The sequence below is a fragment of the Panthera leo genome, chromosome E2 (genome assembly GCF_018350215.1).
Source record: "Panthera leo isolate Ple1 chromosome E2, P.leo_Ple1_pat1.1, whole genome shotgun sequence".
NCBI lineage: Eukaryota > Metazoa > Chordata > Mammalia > Carnivora > Felidae > Panthera > Panthera leo.
In genome coordinates this window covers 52,219,511-52,227,500 of record NC_056693.1, presented here as the reverse complement: position 1 = coordinate 52,227,500, position 7,990 = coordinate 52,219,511, and the positions used below count along the sequence as shown (strand labels likewise).

At 45.5% G+C, this 7,990-nt stretch overlaps 1 protein-coding gene across 1 annotated transcript in view; it reads right to left on the bottom strand.

The window, feature by feature from the left end:
- The window catches only part of WWOX (WW domain containing oxidoreductase), a 974,945-nt gene that overhangs the window by 522,452 nt on the left and 444,503 nt on the right, over window positions 1–7,990 (bottom strand). The window lies entirely within an intron of this gene.

Below are 7,990 nucleotides of genomic sequence, written 5' to 3'. Positions count from 1 at the left end.
GGATTCACGCAGATTTTGCAATCTGGTTTTCTATAAACGGTAAGGGCTTAGGACGGAAAGGAAAGAGGACAGCCTCGATTATTCTCCGGGAGAGAAGCTAGCCCTTTGAGCTTACCCTCATTACTGTATCAGCATGCTGGTCCTGAGCCTGCCTTCACAGTTCTTTCTTAATTCTGTCGCGAGCCCTGGTATTTCAAGCTTAAATTTGCCAGGAAGGGCCCTGTGGCAGGGTCGAGGGAGACCTCTCTCTTGAGGGAAACCATACCACACTGATTCAAATGCGCTAAAATGATCGCACTGTCCACATTAAATACGACGGAGCGGTAACGACAGGGGAGCTGAGCTACCAGTGACCAGTGGCATAACATTATGGTTGGTAGGTATTTAATTTTACATCGACACATTTTTGACTTTGCAATTTTCTCCCATAATTCAGAGCCAATAATATTTTCACAGGCCTCCAAAATTCGTGTAGGGTCCCTGACAAGCTCTATGCATCTTAATAAGCCACACGCCTATTGTACCTTCACCGGCAAACCAGCCCTATTTCATGGCACCAAAAAAACCCCACAGACGAGAAGTAATAGAGGTTATGGAAATGAAGCATCTGGAAACAAAATGCACGGCTCTTGACCAAAACAAACATACTAATTTGTGTCTTAAAGAGGGCCCCTGTGTCCTTCTGTGCACACAGCCAAGAAAAGAAAAAAAAAATGCCCTGGACATTCCTTCCATGCCAGCTGAATGCCTGCGGTCCCACAGTGAGGTCAAGGACAAGAGTTCACACTCTAAGAGCATTTGGACGGCTTCGGGTGCAAGACCTTGCTAGACCCTGGCCCTGAGAACCTGCAAAAACATTGAAAACAATTCTCAGGATCCACAAATGCTTGCAAGGATACATGTGTAACTTCCAAAACCCCAGAAATGTGGTATCAGAAGCCAGAGGGGAGCAGGGAACACACTGAGAATACTGCAGGTACAGACTCGGGCTCGGGCCCGGTATTCTTAGGACTATTTATGTTGTGTATACTTTGTACCTGGGGAACACAGCTGACGTGAAATATTTTATGTATGTTATTCCAGTTAACAATACGATGTTATTTTCTGAAACATTTATTTAATGTATTTTCTGTTTTCTCATGTTTACATTGCTAACTGGTTAATGAAAGGAGTTTTCACCCCACCTGCATTATCCCATTCATGTTTCCCTGCTCTTCTGCGGCCCATTTGCCACCAGTTGGATGGTTTTGAGAAGTGGGGAACGCTATTCATGCCGTCAGGTCACGGGCAGATAGACAAAAACAAAAACAGAGTCTTCACATTAGTGCTGCACAAAACTGATCATTGGGCGTAATTAAGCAGCGATGTGCGCCGCTGTGGACATTTAAGGACAATCCTTCCAATTGTCTTTTCTTCCCGACAAGCCCTGCTCACTCAAGTGTTCAGGTACTCAGTTACATTCAACATAGACTAATTCACTTAGCCTCAACAAGTGGGCTATTGATTTTTGCCTCTTTTCAGAACAGCCTAGGGCTTTCTGAACGACAATAGCGTCCCCTATTTAAAAAAAAAAAAAAAAAAAGGAAAAAAAAATCATGCAATTCTGGAGAAATGCCCTTTCACTCTGCAAGGCCAGACCAGCTGCACACTTCCCCTGGACCAGCTCCCATATTCACCTCAGAGTCACTAATTTCCATGGTCCTCTTTCACCTTGCTCCAGCAGAAGCTGGCACATTTCTTGCCTTTTTAAGCTTGGAGGTCAACAGAATCTGCTTTTGTTCAGTACGGGCTCATACGAAGGGTACGAGAAATTCCCCGACAGGGCAGGGACTAGGCATCGGCATTATTTTCCTTCTGTCTTTCTTTTTTGGTAATCAACTTGAGAAAAACAAACAGCCTCGCGTTCAAGTGTCCCAAAAGGCAAAAAGTAAGTCTCAAGTAACTATCTAATGTGTACGTGTTCATATTTATGGTGAATGCCATCTTTTACATAAAAGCCAAAAAAAAAAAACTTGGTAAAAAATTTGACACCAAATTTTAAATGCACCAAACTCTATTAAGTGAAAGTGCTGAATTAAAAGAGACTACAAAAAAAAAAAAAAAGCCAATTTAGGTTAAAAAGAATCATCTGATTTTAATGTAAATTATGTTATATTTGAATAATAGCCCAGCAGTAAATTTTGACTACCTTAAAGAACCCATGATGATTGGTCATGGACTATCACTTTGATAGCCATAAATTCTAAATGTAAAATGAACAATATCCTCAATTATTTTGGGGGGTGGATTAGATACTCCTCTTAATAGACTGTGTCTCCTAACTAGGATCTATTTGAACATCAGGCATTTGTGTAGCTGTATTACGAGGAAATAAAGCTGCCCATCCAATTCAAATGCTCAGTCTATTAGAAATGTACCTGTTTTAGCTTCACTCTCCACTGAGAGGCATCTGAACTCGCATGTCAGTTAGGGGTTCAAATACGGGTACTGGAAAAAGAGAAACGCACACACACGTGCGCGCGCACACACACACACACACACACACACACACACACACTCTCTGTCTCTCTCTCTCTCTCTCTCCACCAGGAGAGTTCAATTTAGCCAGTGAGCGCCTCCACCTTGTTTCATCAGGACCTCTGCCTGTTTCTTTGATGAAGACCAAAGATAGCTGCTTATTTGCAAACGCTGTTTACTCGCAAACGCTGCGAAGAACAGAACCGTGCCTAGAAGCACAAGCGGCCTGAGTTGTAACACTGGAGAGTGCTGAGTCCCTAAATAATAAAATGTAAAACTGGGGGTTGTTAATGAGGTTGTTCTAAAAAAAAAAAAGGACGGGTGTTGGGCAATTCTGAAACTCCGGTCACAGTTCTGAGTCGTCAGTTAGCACAATGGTAATAGAAAACTGGCTATCCCTTTTCACAAGGGCCAAGGGAAAGGGGGTGGGGGTGAAGGCTGTCTGGAGTGGCCTTGCCTCCCCTTGGCTGAGAATGGAAAAGCGAGGAATCCCTTGACAAGAGCTCGGCCTTTGTGTTCTGCACCTGGAGATTTTTTTTTTTCTTCTTAGGGCTAAGAAGTCAAATCACCAAGTATTGATTACTTACAGCCTGCCTGAGCAAGACAGACCTTGAGGGAGACAGAAGAAGCAGAAGGCTGGAGAGACAGGGCGAACGTTTAGAAATCATCAGGGAACAATGGAGTATCAAGTGTCATCAAGAGGCAAGCTTACAGGATACAGATACATCAGACATTCCCAGACTTTTCGAGTTAAGTTCTAGGAAAATTAAAAAGAAAAGAAAAAAAAAAAAGGGCCAGGGCGGGGCGGGGGTGGGGGGTGGGCAGGGAAACTGCTGACATAAACTTCTCAACTTTTCGTTTTGCCAGTCAAAGACTTTACAAAGAAAAAAAAAAAAAAGAAAGAAAAAAAGAAGGAAAAACTACCCTTTTCTGTCATCTTTATTAAAGGAAAAGGCACAACATTAAAAAAAAAGGGTGGGTGAAAGATACAATTCTGAAATAAATGACAGTTTAAAAAATAGATTTGATGTGCTTTATGAGAAAATTCACTACTTTGTCTCTATTTTTCTCTCTTTCAAACAGCCTGGTGAAAACTTTGCCACAGATGGGCTTGGGGGATCTGACAGATGACGACTGTCTTCTGTTCATCCTTGTACCGTATCTCAGCACCATCCTGGCACACGAGAGCACCATGAATATTTACTAAGTGAGGCGCCATATTTATAAACGAACATCTGCTCAGGAAAGCGTTCGTGGAGGCGGGGGCGGCAGGGGTGAAAGGACAGGATGGCAGACCAGGGCTGTGTCGGTGTGGTGGAAAAAATAAGGAAGGGCGTCCCCAGGCGGTGTAACATCTGGAGCACATGCAAAGCCAGTATGGTGGGCCCACCCAAAGGCAGAAGCTGAATGTCGGTTAGTGTCCTCCAAATGCAGGTTCTGATTTTTGAGGCTGTCCACTGAGATTCAGCTAGGGGGACAGTGGTCACTTGGTGTCTCCATCCCAACCCCATCGGGTCCAACCAGTGAAGCAGCAAAGTGGTGTTAAAGACAATATTCACGACACTCTTGAAGAAGGGTAAGGCTTAGACTTAGTTCAGGGGTACTGCCTCTCCTGGTGTGGGGACGGCCGCAGAGGGGTTCTGTAGCAGTAAAGTGTCACTGGACTCAGCTCCACACACAACGAGGCAGAGCAAGGACTTCACAGCTCAGGAGAAGGGTGGAGACGGTCAATGGAAAATTCCTAAGTGGGTAGGGCAATTTTGGCTAACTGATCTCACAGGGATCTCCCTGATCTCACCTCTTGCTGGAGGCAGGCTGGGGTGATGGGAGACTACCCGGGGAGGGTGCGGGATGAGGAAGATAATAACCAGGGGTGGGCAATTCCTGCTCAAATTGGTCCGTGCAAAGAAAGGACGCAGAAGTCGAAAAGCCAAGGCCTAGCTGGGAAGAAGATTCCAAGGAGCCTGACTGAGGTCAAAGAGAGGCTCTTTGCCAGTGATCTCTTTCAAGTTCATCTCAGAGGTTTTGTTTGTTGATTTATTTTTTAAATATTTATTTTGTGAGAGAGTAGGAGCAGGGGAGGGGCAGTGAGAGAGAGGGAGGGAGAGAATCGCAAGCAAGCTCCGTGCTGTCCGTGCAGAACCTGATATGGGGCTCAGTCGCACCAGCCATGAGATTGTGACGTGAGCCAAAACCAAGAGTCAGACGGTTAACCCACAGAGCCACCCAGGCGCCCCTGTGTTTGTTTGTTTTAACGGGTATGATTTCCTGTGTCCGCTCACTAGGCACTATTTCCTGACAACCAGATGGGATCTCCATGATGCGTTGAGGCTCAGAAGAAGGCAGGCCTTCGGGTCAGAGAGGCCTGAGCAGTGACTTAAAACTCTGAGTTTTGGGGACGCCTGGGTGGCTCAGTCGGTTGAGCGCCTGACTAAAGCTCAAGTCATGATCTCACAGCTCATGAGTTGGAGCCTCATGTGGGGCTCTGTGCTGACAGCACGGAGCCTGCTTGTATCCTCTGTCCTCCCTCTGTCCCCCCTTCCCCCTACCCCCCTCAAATATAAATAAACATTAAAAAACAAAAACAAAAAAAAACCTCTGAACGTCGCACGCCTCATCCCGTACAATGCAAATAATACGGCTGAGAGAAGATGACGGATGTAAAACATATGACACAAAGCCTGGTCCTGGAGGGGAACTTGACATACAGCAACCGAAAAAGAAAAAAGGAAACTTTTGACTGCACGTATTGCTTCACCTCGACCCCATTCACCAGCTCCAAAAAGGTGCTGAAGGCTGGAGAGCATTATGTCTTGATGAATTCAAGGACACAGGAAGGTTCTGATCACAGAGATGGGAAGAGAAGTGAAGATGAATCAGCGGCGAAGAGTCTTACAGACCAGACGGCAGAGGTTCGGGCTCCAGGACCAGCACCGACCAAGCTACGTGACTTGGGGGAAAGCACCCAGTCGCTCTGAACCCCGGTCTTCTCATCTGTGAAGCGGAGGAAATGGTGATTTCTGTTCCTCATCGGCTTGGACGGGGATCCCACAAGAGAACCACTGCTTGCAGTGGCCAGCATAAAGTGATCATTAAAAAACCATGCGTTGTTATCACTATTACTGTCACTATCATGATGACTTTCAGGACAGAATTCTGTTTGAGAAACGTGGTAGGAAGGATATGGCGTCTTTAGAGCTCATTCTGTCTTTTGAGTGCAAAAGAGTGCTGCCATTAGCACGACACCTTCCACTGTGGAACCAATGGGATCTATCCAGAAGAGAATTTGAGGGTAAAATATGAATGGAGAAATACGAAGGAAACAGGTAACTCACACAGTCCTCTAGGCTCTGACAAAAGAGTGATTTCTGTTAGCGTGATTAGTTCAAAACAGTGTATTAAGCCCAAAGGAATCATTTTAAAATAAGACTCTAATTTCGGGGACCTAAGGAAGTCTGCATTTTAATAGGGTATTTCATTGTCTCCCAAATACAAAACCATTGTTTGCCTGACTCTATAATTTATTGTTAGACAGACACTGTGCTATTACTATAGCAAAATGAAACACGCAATGATTCCGCTAATAAAACAATAGGATCATAAGGCAAAGCACAGCGCGGCGGTTTGAGCAGAGAGGAATACCCCTGGGTAGAGATCTGCATAGTCTAATATTCCCAGTTGAAATTTCACCTTTCTCTACTCTTCCGCGGAGAAAATCATTGAAATAGCCTGCTAACAATACCATTACTGTCTCCCTAACTTAATCCTTTGTTCCTTCCAAAGAAAAGACCGCCGCTGATTATGAATATTCCACTCCACAATTTCCATCAATTAATATACTATCGTGTTCTTATTATGGGATTAATAGCTCCTTGATTTACATTAGAAAGTATATATTTTACACCCCGGGTAAAGCTATTTCTTCCACTTTAACGGAAAGTGCTTATATAAAAAGAACTTATAATTTGGAAAACGGAGGTGGGGGGAGAGTGTGGATAATTGCTTGGAAAAAATATATTCTATTCTCCTTCCTGGTTTTTCTCCTCTCTGCTGGGGAATTCCTATCCCCTGGTCAAGGAGGGCAGGACAGCCCTCGTTGATCCCTTTTGTCCTTTGACCTTATACTTGAGAAGGGACATGCCTAGCTGAGCTGGTGTTGATCCCAGGTCTGCTTCCAAGTGTCTGTGGAAGGCAGAATTTACAACTCACCTTTTACAAAAACCCAGAGTCAAAGAGGGACCCAGGCCCCTCTGAATAAATAAAATGAAGTAGGCAGCAAGGAAGAAGAAAGGGATCTTGGTGATGGAGAAAGTTCTGTTTGAGTCTAGAGAGAAGCCAACTTGGATTTGCCTCTCCATCCTTGCCCTGTAGGGAGCCGACTGACCTTGGCTGTCCCATCCCTGGAGCCCTAGGTGCCTTAAGTGGAAAAGCAGGGTTTTCATGTCCATTCCCAAATACTCTGTGGACACCCAGTGAGGGTGTGTGGGGGCAATGCTACTCACGGTGACGGATGGATGGTAGAGGCTCTGGAAGGAAGGGTAGTTCTGCCCTCTTCCCAAGTGTGTTCAAAGCCATAGATGTCCCCGCGAAGACGGAGATGGCCATGGGGCTGGCAGGCAGGCTCCTGGGAGACACCTTGGGGAGAGGCTTCTAGACCCAAGTCATCCCTACAGTGATCTCTGAATCTGTTCTAGGTCTCTGGGTCAGAGAAGTGAACGCTATCTAGGGAGCTGTTCGGAGGAATCGAGATAGAGAACTCTCAGGTGGTCTGTGTTCAGGGATCATGTATTTAACGCCCCATGGTCCTGCTGTCATTTTAGGGTGGTTTCCACAGCCATAAGGGTTTACTGACGAATCTGGAAGATCCTAATCTCAGAGCTGCCATTGGCTACTTCGCCTAGAGAGGACTGCAGCAGCACAAAGCCAGGAGGTTGATTCTGAGGGGAAGTCACAACTGGAGTCCTGTATCTGGCTTCCATTCCTCAGGCACAGAGGCTCACCCTGTGCATGGATGGTTTAAAAAAAAAAAAAAAGTGAACTGTGGTCAATACTGATAAATGGAGACACCATGTAAAAACGCTGAGCCCCTGTTTCTCTTTAAAAACGACCTCAGCAACAAAGGGCCACAGCACAAGACTGTGACTCTTAGGGGAGCCTGGGTGGTTCAGTTGGTTAAGCCTCAGACTCCTGATTTCGGCTCAGGCCATGATCTCAGGTTTGTGGGATCGAGTCCCATGTCAGGCTCCACACTGACAGAGCAGAGCTTGCTTGGGATTCTCTCTCTCCCTCCCTCCCTCTCTCAAAAATAAACTTAAAAAAAAAAGAAAAAAGACTGTTACTCTTATATTCGAGTCTCCACTTGGCTCGCTTCTCTTATCCACATGAACCCCCAGGGACCCCTACAGCACCTGTGAGTCCTAAAAATGCTACAGTTCAGCCACCATCAGGTAGAGAGCAGGTGGCCTGTTCTAAA